Here is an 18,896-nt window from a genome sequence, read left to right on the forward strand (position 1 = left end):
AGGAGTTTACTTCCAACTATGAAGGAATACAATGGGGACATAAAATTTGTAAATCTTAAACTTGGCTAGGCCACTGCACCTCCAAAAACTTGACTCATTGAGCCATAAACTAGAAACCTTCTGTGGAACTCCAAAAACAAATGAATTAGAATGAATTATCAACCAGAATCAAGGGCCTTTACACTTTACATTTGACAATCTATTTCAGTATGAATATTGAGGTCACAACTATTCATTTATATGGCACTGTTGTAAGAAAGGATGATCATATTTTATATATTTTGTCTAGTAAGGCCTGCACTTTGTCATTGCCAACTCTAACCAAGGTTTCATGTTCCCATTGTAATGAACAACAACTGCATTGTCAATCTCTCAACAGTACACACTAGGATTATATCCTAAACCCAGCACATGCCAAGACTTGTCCAAAGGATGGTTCAAGCCATAAAACGTTCAATCCAGGGGGTAGTGTTTCAAGCTTCCACAACACTCTATCCTCATTCTGACATACAATAAAAGAAAAACTTAGAAATCAAACAAAGAAAAACCCATTAAGTTTTCTAGCTAATTACTTAAGATTTACTTCAAGTACTTTAAAGTAAGCATCACAGGAATTAACATAAATAAACCTCACTACACACTTACCATGTTCTGCCACTTGTGATATATTCCAGTTATATCTTGTTTCTCCCATTCTTTGAGATCAAATACATTCATCCCATATGCCCAACCACAAGCATTAGGATCAAAGTGCTTGGCTATGTGTGGATTGGAAAAATTAAGGTATTTGCCAAACTGGCGAAAGCTTTCTCCACAAGTTTCCACTGAAACATTAACCTTTCCATGAAGATCTACTGACCACAAGGGCGTCAAATCTTTTTGCACCACAATATCATCATCCAAGAAAAGGATCTTGTCCATTTTGGGATAAACTTGTGGAAGATAGAAACGAATATCATTTAGCATGGATAAATATTTTGGATTTATATATTTCAAATGGGAGGAACGTGCTGAGAGTGTAGCCGAGTGATCTGCCTTGAAATAGTACTCTTTCATAGCTGCAGATTGGCGAAGCACAGGGCAATAGGAGGAATTGAGCCATTTAAAATCATCAACATTTTCTACATGTATCGCAGCTTTCCTTGGGGGGATTAAGTAGAAACCACATTTTCGTGGCCCCAAAATTTAACGTGTCTGTGACGAGATGAAATGCATGTTTCTGAGATTCCTGCAAACACAAGTAAATCACCTACACTGAGATACAAATATTAAATGTAAAATGCAGCAAAACTGTTGGAATTCCAAACTTTAGAGTATTTTAAATTCATAACACTTCACCTTAGCATTCGTGACAATTGAATTCAGAAAATAATGCATAGTGATAAAGAGTTGGATCCTCCAACTTGTCCTTTTTAGGAAATTTCGCTTTTCAAGGGAAAGCAAGTAATAATCCATGGTCAATCGCATGGATGGAAAGTGCAGGCCCTTGGGAACTGTCTTTGCTGCCAGCTAACTTAAAATGTACTTTTCTTTTTCAATGTCCTTACTTGCTCATCTGTATACTGAAGCATGGCTCGCAACTTCTTTGTTACTATCCCACAGTCATAAAATTATTCTCTAGCCTTGGATAGGACATGACCCATAGCCTTGATCTTCTTAGGTGCACTGAAACATTCATATGAATTATTGGCCATGAAAAAGAGAATGAAAAGTAGAAAGATTGACACACAAACTGCAACTTTAAAAGAAACAAAGGATATGAACACCAAATGCAAATGGAAGCACTTACTACTCTTGATTTAGAAGCAACCAATGCAAAAACAAAGACTGCAACTTTAAAAGAAACAAAGGATATGAACACCAAATGCAAATGGAAGCACTTACTACTCTTGATTTAGAAGTAGCCAATGCGAAAATTATTACCTTTGAGGTAGATCAGAATCTACATTAGCCTCACCCAACGTATGCTGACATTCTTTAATATGAAGCATCAATTCATGGTATAAATGAAGATTATTCCTAGCCTGGGAAATGCTTGAATACACCCTAGTCGTGATTAGTTGGTCTCGCATCAATCTAATAGTGGAGTCAGAATTCTCGTTCTCATTCTCCTGCCTCCAAATGCTATACTTTTCCAAGACAACAGAATCTACCTCCTTTGAACGTTTAATTGCTGTGTTTTCAAGCTCAACTCATTTTTCTTCATCCTGTTGAATCAGCTCTGTTCACCTTTTCTCCCTCCTCTTTTGTCTCAATTGTTGTAAGCATTAAATTACTATAAATTAAAGCATACTATGCTAAAATCTAAGAAATACAAAATTTTTCTAGTGGAGAAGTAACATTCAAAAAGGATTTTGGAAAATAATATAACAATTCCCTTCTCCATGAGAAAAAAAAGTAGCGATCTAGTGCAGCAAAGAATTTTACCCTCCGTGAAACTTTTGTTGGACTTTCTTCAAGCTACAAATGGTCTGCATTACAACAACCATTGTCCTGGGAGTTTGACTAGACATTAGCTTACAGTAGGCTACCAACATCATAGATCAGTTAACCAGGGAAAATCAAAACTTACCATCAAGAGCATTCTCTTTGACATCTTGATGTTGAATTCCTGTGTCATCCTCTTGAAACCTCGTAAGAAGTTCTTCGTCATTGGAAGGCTTTTTCTACACCTCGTCATTCATTTTACCCCCCTCAGGATTTTCCTTGCCTTCTTCATTGAAGATCACACCATCTTGTTGCGAATGTAACTTTTTTGAGCTGTCTCCAGAAGTCGTTTGCCTCTACTTGATGTACAACATTAGAAATAGAGAAGCACCCCTGCCAATGTCAGTTTTCACTTCATGCTTAATAAAACCCTACTCAACTACATAGATCATCATCACATAGGCTTCCTTACATGTTCAATAGAGAAAATAACCAAAATCTTCACCAATCGTACCTCAGAGTTAGTAGTATCCCTTTGGTTTACTTCGGAGGGCTTTTCTAATACCCATGAGGAATATGAGTCATTTCGTCCAATAATATTTAAGTTTAGAGTTCCCGAGTCCTTTGTGATAGCTGTTATGACATCAATCACCTACCCAGTAAATAAAATTTATTCTCAATTCTCTGCTCAATAGGGGAGAAATCAAATTTAAGATATCTAAATGCAACGGGTTTCTTATACTTGCCTCCTTTGGGAAGATAGAGTCATTGCTCTCTGTTAATCTCTGCTTTCTCCAATCATCTGCCTGTTCCTGTGAATCCCACTGATAAATAGATAAGAGTGATTTTAAACATATGACAGAGCTCCAGTATCCTCAATAATTCCTCTCTATTTCAATCCATTGAGGTCGATTAAATTTCAGTTTAGGGACATTATTTATTTTCTGGGATTATACTAACGTAAGTGCAAGTGCATTGCCCAGATCCTAAAAAAGAACAAAATGGCCATAGAAAAATAGAATTGGTTTTCAAGATGTGGAAAGAGAATACCATTCTAACAGATCCATCTCCTAAGAAGTTGTGCCTTGCTATTTTAAATGATAAAAAATGCATAAAAGGTCAGGTAGAAAGACTTGATGGAGAAGAATATCTATAAAAATACCGAAACGCTAAAAAGGGGGTTGCTTTGCTATCATGCATATGCTAAGATCGAGATTTCATTACACATCAATAATAAAATGGTGTGTATAATATCTATTGTTTGTTTTGGCCAATGTGCTATGAACACTATGGGAACAGTGTGAAATAATTTGTATATCAGAAAGTAGTTGGTGAACAAGATTGTCGTTGTGAATTGGGTCTAGGTTGGGTGGATTAAAACTGGTTTTAGCTTGACTGATGAGAAGGGGATTTAGCTTTATGGATGGAAAGTGGGTCTGGCTTAGATGATGAGTGGACGGGAAGAATGATTGTTACCCTTCCCACCCAGATTCAATTCCCACAAGATTCAATTCCCATGAGTAAGATGTTGAACTGTACTCTTAACAAATATATTTTTATAATATCCATCCAGCTTATGCAGAATCTAGTGCACACTTAGTACCATCCTACTCAGAATGAGGAAGCGAATTCACCGAGCAGTTGCCCAATGAATTCACCAGTCATATGCATTTCCCTTTATTAAAAAATGGAAAGAGCATTGTTATTTCTTTCTATTGGGATGAATGGTTTCATTATCTTTGACAAGGGAAATTACCCTAGGGGCAGTTGGTAAAACCTTTGCTCTTGCATGAGAGAGGTACAAACTTTGAATCTTTCTCCTGGTAGTTATTGCACTGTGTTAATGCAGAGATGGAGTTCGCAGCTTCACACAGATCAAATGAAAGGAAACCTATAAACAAAACTCACAAAATGTCTGGAAAAATGCTATAGGTGCTAAACTTTTGACAATAAACGAGGAAAGTAAGTTTGATAACATCTGTGCCTTCAGATCCTATGAAAAGGCTAAAAGGAAAATCAAATTCCAAAGTAGGTCCACGGGGTTTTGGTTCAATGGTTAACTGGGGGTGGTGAAGGAAAATCAAATTTCGAAGTAGGTCCATGGGGTCTTGGTTCAATGGTTAACCGGGAGTGATGATAATTCCTTGCCAAGGCTCAAATCACATAAATAGAATGTTCAATGGGTTCTCAATGAAAGGGATCTTTCTAAAATAGTATAAGATGACTACACTTCATTGTAATGGAGATCTTACTTGAATGTTGTAAGAAGTCTACACTTCATTGTAATACTACCGGATTAAGAAAAGGCATGCTTTCCAATAAAGATAAATGAAATGCTGACCCACCCCAAAAAAAGGGACAAAAGCAATCTAACAACGGAGGAGGGCAGGAAGAAGCTTACTAGTGAGGGAGGAGGGCAGGAAGAAGCTTACCAGCGAGGGAGGAGGGAAGGAAGAAGCTTACTAGTTGCAGATGTAGATACGAAGTGACGAAACCTAGCTGCCAAAAGAACCAATGGCATGACCAAAAAGATAAAAAGGAAGCCCACCATAGTTATTCGATGATGAAAACCCTGACCTCCCCATCCTCCATTTCTTCCACGCTAGTAGCCCTGCCACCCTCGATTCCACACACCTCCTCTTTTCACAGACATCTCTAGCTCTCAACCCTAACACCACTTTTCTCCTTCTCCTCCTCCTAAACAGATATCAAGCAATGCAACCCTTCCACAATCATAATCCTCTACATCAAACCCATATCATGGTTAGCAGAAATATATGAAGTCAGCAACAACCAAGAAAACCCTTAGATCTCATATATACTTTAGAGCATTTGATAGAAAAATTTACCAAAGGCATTACAAAATGGATAGATCAACTGATTTCATGCAGTTTTGAGAAAGAAAGGGACACTGACATGGTAAAAACCTAGATGAAAATGGGCATAGGGGCTGGAAGTAGATAGATTTGAGGGTCTCTATCTCTGTTAGCCTTTTTGGTTAAAAAACCAAAACATATAATTAAGGGAAACACGTCATTCTGATTCAGATGCCAACATAGATGTTATTATTAATGGGGATCCTCACCAGTCTGGCTGACTGTTCATACACTACGACATAGGAAGAGGAAGAATAGGCAGGAAACATTGGGTATATATGATGCCCCTCAACTTACTAATTTAACTGAGCAGGTGCCAACTTGGCATGCCTTGCATTGAGGCATGTAAAGGTAAAGGGAATGCCAGGGGGATAATTTGATGCAAAGCAGAGGTGAATTATACCTCCTTGAATGCACATCATGAGACTGTGTTTAGGATTCACAATTATGAAGCTACGAGAATACTAGAGTGTAAGCACAAGAGAGAAGCTAAACATATTATGATCTAACATTTAAAATTGTGACTTGTTGATTGATTTCTCATTCAGAATGAAGAGAAAAAATTTGATGATTAGGGGAGAGAAATGATGAGTGTTCTATTGAGTAAAGGAAATACATCATTTTGAGGCCATGGATAGATCTTAATGGTCTAGGATGCCAGTGTTAGTAAAACCTTACCTAAATGCCTTATGTCTGCCACATGGATGAGTGTTACACTTACATTATTGATGCACTAACCATAGGGAGTCGGTATAATATTCATGGTTATGGGTGCTTACAAAACAAGGTTTTCATATACCTATGAAGTGAAAGGGAGGCAAGTACCCTTTCTTCAAGATATGAGTAAGGCTGTAAGCTTTAAACCAGCCGACAGAGAAAATTTTTGTTAAATAATACATTTTACACATCCTGTGTCCATTAGTATGAACTGGTTTATAAACATAGTGTTGGATTAATGTCGTAGCACTTCTAGAAGTTGTTTTGATTCTCAGAAAACATGTTGTAGATTGTCGTCTGCTTTGAATTTTGCACAAGAAACAGTTGGTCCTTTAACAAGACTTGAGTCTGCCAACATGGACAGAAGAAGAGGTTATTAGCATTGCAAACCCTCTTCTCAGATCAGTATGTCAATTTTAAATTTAGCAAAAATTGGCAATAAAACATATGATGTTCTAGAAGCTAAAAGACAGACAACATAGGAATCTACAACTTCTTACCTCTATTTTTGTCATGTTTAGCTTGCCTAGCCAGAATGGTATCAAAGTTAAGGTGAGGGAAAGGTATCAAAGCTAAGGTGAGGGCAAGCCCAAGCAAGGAACAAAGAAATCACAAAAAAAATTTCTGACAACACTAACCTCCTTCCTCTTAAAAGATTAGTCATTGTGAAGCATTGGAACTCCTACTGCAAAATTCTAGGTTGCAGATCCGAGAAAGGAAATGAGATCAAGGCCTCATCAATCAAGCATCTCTAGAATAGAGCTCTCTGTCAAATTGTTGGTCAAATGATCTATATCTAAGGCCTTTTGTCATGACTACAGCTAGGAAGCTTTGGTTGCTTTAGGGTCAAATCTTCTATTATGATATCAGCCTTGAATTGAATTTGGTTTGGAGATAGTGTCTCACTTGGAATTCCTTCTCTGTTTCATGTTTATATAGAATCATATCTGAAGCTATAAAGTTCCTAGAATCTAAGCTCATATATATAATATTATTCTTGAGCTCATTGACATGCCTTCGGCCTTGTATTAGGGATTTTTCTGTCTCACAGAGAAGTATAAAAGGCTACAAAAGGTGAAGTATCCTCGGCTCTTGGACATCAATCAAGAGGGTTTGGAAAATAGTGTTCACGGTTTTCCATTGGGTAGATGCTTATTGAAGGTAAAGGATCAACCTTTGTGCATCTCTGAAATTCTGGTATCAAAGGAAAGGGGGTCCATGACAAATAAATATCATTTCAAGGATCTTGAAATCTGAAATACAATGTTCTAAAATCTCATTTAAATAGGTATGACTTTTATTGGTGTCTAAGCCAAATGCATCTCAACATTTCTTCTCATATCAACTCATTGAGGCAATCAGGATACACACATGAGTTTAGCCTAGAGCCATCACTTTTTATATGATTTTTACATCTTGGGTTTAAAAAACCTTTATATACTCTAATTAGTAATTTCTAGTACCCATGCTCGGTGCATGCTGCACATTATTTTTCATAGCTGCCAAATTTGCATTCCATCGGTTAAAGCTAGAATAGAATTCATCTTAGTAAAAGAAGTCTATTTTATTTGATGGATTCAAACTGAATTTAATTTACTATGGTTTTTCCTTTCCTTTAATTTACTCTGGTTTCAATAACCATCAAATCTTCCAAAGACAGAAATTCGATAATAGAACTGCAGTCAGATAGAGACTTACTGCTACGAGAAATGGATATAGTCGAAAGTTCTTTCCCAAGGCTTGGCGGGTCAATGGGCTCCATTTATTTATTTTCCCTCTTCCCCAAATTTATCAATGGCCTTTGCTGCTACAACCTTAGAGGGGTTTTTTTGCCTATGCTAGGGAAAATGTATGATTTCGAAGGGGATGTCCAACAACCAAATCTTTTTCATTAGTTACTCGTGTCCAGAATTTTTGGAATAGGTCTATCAACCTCTTTCACTGCCTTGGAGGAGAAGGCGACAACCTATAGAGAGAGGGGCATTTATTGGGTGATGGTGGAAAGGAAAAGCCCTGTTTGAACCTTATGTGGGTCTGGGGTTCCATAGCTAAATCAAGGAGCTACACAAGTTCCAGTTAGGTGTCCCGTTCCCTCCACAAAACCCCAAAAATCCCCTGCCTCTATCAAACTGGAAGGGAAAAATAGGATACTCGTAGCAAAAAGTTGGTCTCCATTATTGAAACATCCTCCAAAATTAAAAAATTCATGGTTTGAACAAAATTGCTGAAACCTTCTCGAGAATTAAAAATTCTAGGGTATGAAAAAAATTGCGTCACCCATTGTTCTTATTCCATTCTTGAAAGCTCCTTGAGGGTGCTCCTTGAGGGTTTGAACAAAAATGGCATTGTCCACCTCGAAATTTTATTTGGTGACTGGTACGCGGGAGACAAAATGTCTTAAATAAAGTTATTAAATTGCCATGGTATGTTTTAAGAAGCTCTTATGAAAAAAATTATATATATCTTCTAATGCCTCTCAATGTCTTCCCTGGGGAATTTTGGTTATGATAAATTTAATAAATAAAATGAAATTTTAAGATGAATTCATGTAGTAGTGATTCAATGGAATGGAATCATTTTTAAATGCATTGGAAACTTTTTTTTACGATGTTTTTAGATACATTTTTTTCTAGAAAGTTTCACCTTTTTCAAATGGGGAAGAGGCGATAGTCTCTTGTACTAGTGATTCAATAAAATGGAATCATTCTTAAATTTTTGGAAACATTTTTCCATGATGTTTTTAGACACTTACCCTTTTTCTAAAAAGTTTCACCACTCTCGATGGGGCAAGAGGCGACAGTCTCTTGTTTCTCTTTCATAAAAGGTGTCATGTCACTCCTTGTCAAAGGGACTATAGTGACACGCTTCAAAATGTCACATTCTGCCATGGTTTGAGTCCAGATTTTAAGCCAATGAGGTGGAAGGGTCTCTAAGCTTGTTTAGGTGTACAGTTAAAAATGAACATTTCACTGTCATTCTCATCTTCAAATAAAAGCTCATGGAAGAGCTCAACCTTCTCCTTTTGTCAATCTGATAAATAGTTTACATATGGAAGAGGGTATATCTTGGCTACAAACATGGGCTATAAATTTTGGGGTGGCATGGGACAACAATAAAAAGGTTTGTTGACAAATGTAGATCCTCCCAATCTCCCCCCTAGGAATAGGCCTCGGTGCAAAATGGCTACATGAATCTTCAAAGGAAATTTAGGATGAATATTGTGCTCGCAAGCTGAAGTTTCATGAACAAGAGATGGGAAAGGATATTGTTGGGATGTTTAAGAAGAATTTAAAGCAAGATACGTAATCTCAGAAACCCCAAGGAGAAACCCAAGATAAACATATGAGCTCTAACCCTCATCTTGAGTCATCCAATGCTACTTCTTCACAAAAATTATATTATTGGCATTGGTGGATAAAGAAAAAAGGACAGGGATGCTAATGATAGGGAAGGGAGAGTGAAGGTGAGATAGATGAGATTGATGTTTCCCCTAGACAACACCATTTCCCCTATCCCCCAAAGTTTGTTTCCTCTTCTTAATGAAAGGCATATTACATTAAATATATAAATAATTATAAGCCATGCATTTTGATGCCCTTGTACATTCTTTTTGATTAATGAAAAATATTCGACTTAAAAAAAAAATAACACACTATACTCACACATAATGCAATAAGCAAGCACCCATCGATGTTATACACTAATTTAAATGGGTTTAATAGCCTTGGATGGCTCTAACAATCATAGTTGAATGTATAGGATGTTAACTCATTTAACCAAAAAAACATGCCTTCGACAATGGTAACTAGACATACACTCCATTTACTACATTAAACAATCAAGTGAGGCTTTAATAATTGTAACCAAACATACAAGTCGTTGAACAAGCTAACCAACCTAACACAACTTTAATAGTGATAACCAAAATGTACATATTACTAATCAATTGACCATTGTGTCATGCCTCTAACATGTGCAATTAAACATAAATGTTGTTGATGGGGTTGACCTATCTAACATATCTCCCACAATTGTAGTCAAACATGCATGTTGATTTGGTTAATCTCCTAGATAATGTTAATAAAAAATACATATTAATATCCAACCTAACATGTCACTAATAGTGACAATGGAATGTGAATGTCAATGGCTAAGCTAATTGACCTTATATTTTGTTCATTGAGATGATTAACACATAGCTCACTAAGCTGACCAAGTTGACAAACCATTGGTTTTGTCATTGAACTAACATGCCTTTAATAGACACAACTAAATGTACAAGATGTTACACCAGTAAACCATCATGACATGCCTTTAACAGTACTAACAAAGTGTGCAAGTTCTGGATTGGGAAAACCAAACTAATATACCTATGATAATCATAATTGACCGTACATGTTTTTTGTGATCAACCCTTCAAGCTTTCCCTTGGTTCTATAAAAAATTAAGCATTCCATGCAACTCTCAAAGTAAATTTGATACATATAAAAATTAAGTTTGTATTTACATGTTCGGTTTGTGTTAAAGTATTTCCTCTTTAACGGTCACAGGATTCGATCCGATGGAAATTAAGGTATGTACACATCCATAGATTAAATAGTTAAAGCATTGAATGGAGGGCATCCCTTGTCTCACAAACAACGGGGTCTCATATGTCAACTTGGCAACTACATGCATTATAACTTAATATTAAATAATATTCTTATTTTTTCAATTAATATGAATGCTTCTAATATTTAATATATTGTTAAGGAGATTACCCCTTGACTAATTACTGAAGTATTTAATATTGGATGGGAGAGTTGTAAGGCTGAAATTTTGGCTACCACAGGTTAAGTTTGGTGTTTGTATTATGCCGATGCAAAATTAGATTTCACACCTCTCCAGAAATCAATCAAAATCATTTAAACATACCAATCAAAGGCATTCAATAGATGGTTAAAGAAGTGGTTGGGGGGAGTTCACTGTCATATCCATCCAAGGGTTTCCAAACTAGAGAAACAAGGGCATTTGTTTGATTTATGGGCTAACGTTTGAAAGATTGCTACGAGGAGAGGAGTTGATGGGAGTCCTTATTATGAAAAGGCCCTGCACCTATTCATTTATTTCTTAAGGTAGGCTTGAAATAAGTGATTATAGATATATGATACATATAATATGAAAACCACTCACAACACAACAATATTGAACATTTGCATGAGACATAACTTAATTTATTTTCAATATATTTTTGCTTTAAAAAAGGCAAGATATGCTACCATGATGTAATATAATGATTCACCAATATTGGGCACCAAACAAATGACTTGGACCACAGATGTTATGTTCGATGACAATCATCCACTATAAGCTATCATTATTGGCCACTCTGACACCCCTCATTTATGGTCACTCATTGAACATGCTCATGAAATTTGAGATCATTGGACATGGTTAACATGCTTTGGTTAACACAATCTAGTATGATTTGAGGGCCTTGCCTACAATGCAAGCTTTCTAACACCCTTTACAACAAGATTGCTTCACAAAAGGCATTTGACATGGATTCATAATTTTGCCTTTGTGTTATATCTCCAAATCTCACTCTTATGGTTTGTGATGCTGTACTCATGGCCTAGGGCAACCCCTCCTTCCAGACCTGGTCCTAAAATTTAAAAAACAATGTTTTATCCCTTATACGCGACATTGCCCTGAGTTAAACGTGTGTATACGCGGGTCTGTGTATATCCAACCCGCGTGTATGTATTAAAACACTTAAAAAAAAAAAAATTCCTTCTTTTCGGGCGGAGATCGCGGGTTTTACCTGCTGATCACCTGTTAGTGCCCATGGCCCAACTGTTCCCAACCAACTCCTAACTAAAAAACTACTTTGGAGATGGTATAAAAAGACCTCAAAGGGAAGGCCTAAGGGAGGGAATAGAGAGAAAGTTTATTATGCTGAGATTTTTCCCTTGACCAGGTCTGAAGTCCCTTGTGCCTTCTGCACTTCCCCCATTTTGTACAGGAAACCTTTGTTTCCTTGTGTGTTGATGTTCATCCACCACTTATGACATCATGGAGAGAGTCATGGAAGGAGTTTTGTTAGAGGCTTGAGGCTCGAACGGATCCGGAAGGAAGCTTTTCTTGGAGCCTGCTGAAGGTGACTCAGGTGAACATATTCCTTTTTATGTACTTTATTTGTCTATAATAAAAGAAACACATGTCTTGGTTCCCGAAATGAATCTTCTTTATGTTAATGATATTCATGTTTTGAATTCATGTGTAAATGGTTGTTTGGATTCCATAACTAACTACCTTTCTTTATAACATGAAGATGGTTTCTTTATAAGTTTTTGTCCATGTACTGCGGTGTTCTTTGAATTGTTTGTTTTGTAGGACAAAAGAGAAGAAGGGAACTCCAATAAGGGTTTGGACCCTAAAGGCCTTCTCAAACGTAGGACCGAAGGTACGTACCCTTAACATACAATTTGCTTATAATAGCATAATGGCTGTATGAATGCATGTTTCTTTGAATAGACAACTTTCAGTCTGCTAGGGTTTCACCCAAAAAGCCCTAGGGGAGTAATTCCCTCTACCAGAATTGGTGACTCCACTAGGGACAACACTCTTGTTGTTCCTAGTTTGGGTGTTTTTCAAGCCAATCAAGGCTCAGCTGCCTTGTCTGCTTGTTGTTACTGTCTGGTCTGTTCTTGAACTTTAAGCTTTGCCAGTTTCTTCAGTTTGTCTTTTTTATTTTTCTTGAAGCTTTGCATATACGTTGTTTTTCTTAGATACAGAGGCGTATATACGCTTGTTTCTTTGAGTGAACCCGCGTATACGCAGGTTTCCTCAAACACAGTCGCATATACACGCAATCTGTACTACAGTACGGTCGCGTATATATTCCAATTTTCAAGATTTGTAAATCTTTTTGGCCTCTGAAGGTTTGTCTGGTGTCTTGAGTCAGTCTGAAACAGTCATTTTCCAGTATCAGTTATTTGTTTTACAGCGAGCATCTCGTTCTGAATTCTCTCTGATTATAAGGAGTGCTGGTCTTGTTTTTTGTTGATTGCAAGCGTCATCGTTTTTTGCTAAAGCACGCAAGATTTCTTGCTAAGAATCTTGGTTGCTCTGTTTCATCAGGGTAGGAAGATTGAATTCAATATTTGTGTTAATCTTGCTTTTGGTGACTTTTTGTTTGCTTGAAAAAATTGCTTTTTGTGACCATCTACTTCTTTGTTTCATGAAAGTTGTTGTTTGACACTTTCTTGGAATTTGTCTTTTTGATCTTTTTGGTTTTCATTGCCAAGGCTTTCATTGCTGCTTTTGATTGTTAAGAGCAATTTCAAACACATTTATTTTTGTTGGGTTTTCATCCATTAAGTGGTGTTGATTCGCAAAAGTGTTTAATTGCCTATTCTTCAATCACAAGTTTCAGTGTTGTTGAGAGCATTTTTTGAAAAGACTTTTTTGTTTGTTGCTTTGAAGAAAATCTTTTGAAAATCTTAGTTTTGCTTTCTTGAACTTGCTTTTAATTTGGTTTCCTTTTAGAGAAGTGAAAGTGCTTTATGTTTGTCTTAGAACTTGTTTTTAGTGTTTAGACGAAATGAATGGAAACATCTCATATTCCATCTAGGCATCTTAAGTGGCAAGATAAAGTTTGATAAGCAAGCAACTTTCATTTTTGTTTTTAGAGTAGTTTTGAATCTTGCATCAACATATAGTTGTTGCATTAGGATAGATTTGCATCCTCTTTTAGGCATACATAGCTTTGTTAGCTTTTGTGAGTGTGAAGTGTGAATTAACGAAAAGAAAAGAAAAATTTGTTTTATTAGAAGTACCTCTGAACCCTATAGAAATTGCTCTTCATCGAAAAACGAAAAAGTGCATGTGCATGTAGTTAAGTTTTATTAATTTCTTTTGCGTCAAAAACACCACTAGTTTTACTTCCGTTACCTTGTGACTTAAAGAACAGCCTAATAAAATCAAGCGCTAACTAAAATTCACTTCTAGAACTTTTTGTTTTAGTCAGTTACACCAACAAGATTAGGATTTTAGGGCCTTGGATTAGGCGAGTGGAGAGTTAACTCTCCAAGGCCATATAAACGTCAAACGTAGGAGTCTGAATAACGAGAGAAAATCCAATAGCGTTAGGAAGACCAGGAAAGCTCCGGATCTGGGAGTTAATCACGAGGGTCTGTAAAGACAGGGAAGAGAGATACCCCCTCTCCTACTTGTCCGAACTTACCTCACGACTGTTCCGCCTGGCTTCTGCGACGAGTTGGTATCCATAGTTGCTTCTCTTAGGGAACTACACAGGTGGCTGCGGAGGGGAATCCTGTGGCACCTGAGGTTGACGTTGCATCACTCTCGACAATACTACTAGAGGGCACCCTTGCGAAGCTTGGGGGCTTGCACCGGCGCAGGCTGTTGTTAGGAGGTCAGCGTAACTTCCTCTGATACCTTCGCTGATAGGACTGGGCCCTCATCATCCCAGACTATCTTCGGAAGGCCCCTTATTTCACTTTCTCGTATTTTGGTGTCCGGTCTTAATCACCCTGTTGGGCCTCAAAATAGTCCCTATTTTCACTCCATTATTCACCAATATCTTCACATTTTACCTTCATGTCACCTCCATTCCACCTCCATATCATTACATTTACCTCACTATTGGGTTATAACAATGCTTTTCCAAAGTTTATTAATTCTTAACATTTTTAAGTGAATTTATGGCTAAACTTTAGAAAATAAGATGCTTATACTTATACCTAACAATTAGAATGAGTTTGTTGACATGTGTAGGCACAAAGGAAGCTTCCAGGGCATCTTTATGTGGCCTTGAATGATCAAATTCGAATTTGATAAGATAAGCCTCATGGAAAAGATCATGGAGAAAATCATGGACCTCATGGAGGAGATCATGGAGGATAGGGTTACGTGTCTAGATGGTTGATAAATGTATGGAACTAAAGAGAGATTAGTGGATCATCATTATGAGTTTGTTATCTCATCTCATTGTATAAATAGGAGTACCTCCTCCATTCCAAGGGGAGGACTCTTAGAGCATGTATCCAACTTATGATGGAATAGAATAAAGCTTCATTTTACATACATTTCCATTATGTAGTTTTATTTCCATTATGTAGTTTTTAGATATAAGTTTCCTTAATGTAGTATATGGAATAATTTGTCTTGTTCTTAAGAGAATTGAGCTCACTCTAAAAGGATGAGAGAAACATGTTATTTCATATTAGATCTTATTTCATTTAATTGCTTAGATGTTTGATGTTTGAGGATTTGTTTGTGATTGATGAATGAGTTTTAAATTAGAATCTTATCAGCACATGAGAGAACAACCAAGGGTCTAAGTTAGGCTCTCTCTCTATTTGATTTGCATGATAATTGAAATTCATTCTTTTTCTTTTATGTTTCAAGTATCATATGAGGAGATAACCAAGAGTCTAAGTTGAACTCTCTCTCCATTGATTTATATGGTAATTGAAATTCATTATTTTGTGCCTTTATGTTTCAAGTCATTTCATTTCTTATGCTTATGAATGACTCTTAGTTTAGTTTGGATTAGTACATGAGAGGACAATCAAGAGACTAAGTTAGTCTCTCTCTCTACTTGAATCTGAATAATAACTAAGTTCATTCTCTTGTCTTCATTTCAAGTTTTTAGTTTCATGTAATCAATGATTTCTCTATGATACTGTAGGGAAGGACAACCATGACCTCCTTAGTTAGGAGCGTCTTCCCTTGCATATTATATTGAATCATAAATCATTTAGTTAGACATAGAGTTAGTTGGCTACTCCTGCATATATATTGCTCGCACCATCACAAGCTTACGAGTTTCCCTCGTTGATAATTTAATGCAGCAATTTAAGCCCAATAAATTGCCCAACATTTTGGCGTGGTTGCCGGGGATGGTGCTAAGGGATTAGGCATTATAAATTTAATTCATTTCTAGTATTTTTCTTTCGACAAAATAATTTGTGAAACCTGGTGACAACAGGATCTTCAAAAAGAAGTTTAAGTTTGAGTTTTCTGATGGTTTAGTGTTTAGCTAGTTTTAAATTTCGTCTTTTCAAGAACACCCCCGTGCATAAATAAAAACAAATCAAGCGATTAGTATGCTCTCTTCCTGCCCTTCGTGCGATCAGGAAGATCAGAAAATCTATTGATTTTGTTCAAATAAAAATACTCTTGCTGGAAAACTAATTTGTAAAACAACAATAAAGAATTTTGTGAAAAAAAAAAAAAAAAACTAACTTCATTATAGTTATTGTTTAATAGTAGGTTTTTTTAAAAAAAAAAGTTTGTTGATTTTACAACTTTAACTTAAATCACAAATTAAAAAAAATTGTTTTTTAATAAAAAATCTGAAGCAATAAACAAAATCAACATACAAAATAAAAAAATTAAGTTTTCATTTTAATATTTTCTTTTATTATTATTATTGAAAAAATCGACTTTCATTCTTTTGTTCTCTGAAGGAAAAGAAGAGCCTAAATAACATCAACGATGAGGGGTAGTATTGGCAGAGAAGCTGAAATCAAATTTGAATTTGACGATGATTGATTTAAATGGAAGGCAGAAGAGTCAAGAAGGAGGCTTAGCTGTACCAGTGCGGTGTTGAGGAGATATTGCAACACCTAATCCATCTGAGGAGAAGCGCAGGGACTCTAGGAATTTTAGAGAATGCGAGTGAGAACGAGGATGAATGCACGGCTCTTGGCAGCATTGGTCTCCACCATCATATGTCAGATTGGGAGTCAGCGTGTTGGGCACTGATGGAAATGATGCTCTTGGTGATTGTTCATCTGGTCCAGATGTATGGCCTCGGTAAGTCCTTGACCAGCAACCACGTGATATTCAAACACTATTTCAAAAGCTTCATTTTGGGGATCTAGTACCTGAAGCATTTTGTCGAGGATGTAAAGAACAACATCGACAAATTGAGATGAATCTAATGGTAGCGTATGTGTTACATCTCTTTCAACTTTTGAGGGCACAGATTGCTCCTCCAAGTAATGATAACACTGGTTCTAGGCCTCATAGTCATCCACAAATGATCCGTTTTGGAGCACATTTAGTTTTGGTCTTGCGGCATATTCTTCCTCATGATGTGAAGGATGCATTTCAGGAGAAGCTTCAACTTATTGGTGATTTGATACTTAATACGTATGCAATATTTCTATTTACACAGAGGTGTGAAGAACTTGTTGGTGTATATACTTCGTAGCTTGCACCCTATCTCTGTGTAGAGCTTTATGTGCACATGCTGGAGCTGAGGCATACCAACACGATTCGCCTGTGGTTGAATTCGCCTGTGGTTGATATAAAACGTCAACGTTTTCTTTCCCAGAAGCTTCAATCCGATTCTGCTCCACCGCAGCGGACACAGAATTGTTCGAACTAACTACATCCATTTGCTGGCTGATACCATTACTGTTAACGGATAATCTGTTTGTCAAAAGTGGAGCAGTAGATTTCCATGTTTGTTTTACACGCTTTGGGTGACCTGATTCTGCAGATAAGATCATCTCGAGGTTGTAGTGTTTAATGTCAAAAAGCCCTGTTGAATGCCAAGATAAGCGATGGCAGCGAAAGCCCTGTTGAATGCCAGATGGAACTAGGGTTACGATATCACTGCCAGAATTTTCGAGAACGTTGAAACCATTACCCTGATTCGTTGGCAAACAGAATGAGAAAATAAAGACTTCTTTGGCTGGATAGGAGATTGAGTACCCTCCAAATGCCATTTTGACTTATGGTTTGTTTGGATTTCTTTTTTATTTTTAGTTTAAAACTGTTTTGTATTTATTGTATCTATTTTCATTTTTATTTGTTTTGATTTAATTTGTATTAATATAAATTATGATTGTATTAATATATTACTATATTAATTATATTAATATATTAATATGTTGTAATTATATTAATACGGTACTAATTATTTGTGATTAAACTTATATATTGTTATATTCAAAATTGTTTTGTATTTATTGTATTTATTATATTTATTTATATTTTGTTTTGATTTGATTTGTATTAATATAAATTACGATTGTATTAATATATTACTATATTATTTATATTAATATATTAATATGATTATAATTATATTAATACTTATGTTTGATATATTGTTTTTTATTCTTATATTAAGTTTGATATATTTTGTTATCAAGTTTCAAAAAAAAATAAAAAAGAAAAAAAAAACCGTAAACATTGGCATGTGATGGGTACTGGCATATATATATATATAAAAAAAAAAAAAAACCTTTGAGGGCATGAAAATTAAGAGAATCATAATAAATAAATAAAAAAAAAATTCACAAAATTCACACAGGATTGAAAATAAAAGAACATTTGGTGGATTTGCTGATTAAATTGACAATTTGATATTTTTATATACTAATCCGCAGGACACAGCAAATGCCAAACTTTTCGTCATGCACAAAACTCAGCTGACACAAACAGGGAGTAATCCTTTCCATGGTTATTTTCAAAAATGGATTGATATTAATATCATGATTAAGTCAATTTCAAAACTTTGATTGTCCTTAATTTGTTTTATTTGGTATAAAATTTTTGCATACGAAACATGAAGAAACTGGCCATTTCTTCATGAGCACACTTATGTTTTCTTTGTCCCAAGTTTTTTACAGGTTACAGGACAATGAGGTATTCATGAAGGAGATTACATTGTGCGCACAATTGGTCTTCAAACGACTAATTTCATGAAAATTCTAAAGACAAATCCATGTCCACGACCATTACTTTGCACTCCCTTTTTGCAAAAGATTTTCCACCAATTTTCAATCCATAAAGCATACCATTTCCATGTCCATTTTTCACAGCAAGAGCCTTTATCCTTACATCCATTGT

The 18,896-nt window shown here is 36.0% G+C and overlaps 1 pseudogene; it reads right to left on the reverse strand.

Moving 5' to 3' along the window:
* Positions 1 to 228: 228 nt before the first annotated feature.
* On the reverse strand, positions 229 to 17,767 carry LOC149212954 (polygalacturonate 4-alpha-galacturonosyltransferase-like; annotated as a pseudogene).
* Positions 17,768 to 18,896: the final 1,129 nt, after the last annotated feature.

This window comes from Pinus tabuliformis, chromosome 1_1, assembly GCF_031772625.1.
Source record: "Pinus tabuliformis cultivar Carrire ecotype Pingquan chromosome 1_1, CPIR1, whole genome shotgun sequence".
NCBI classification, from domain to species: Eukaryota; Viridiplantae; Streptophyta; class Pinopsida; order Pinales; family Pinaceae; genus Pinus; species Pinus tabuliformis.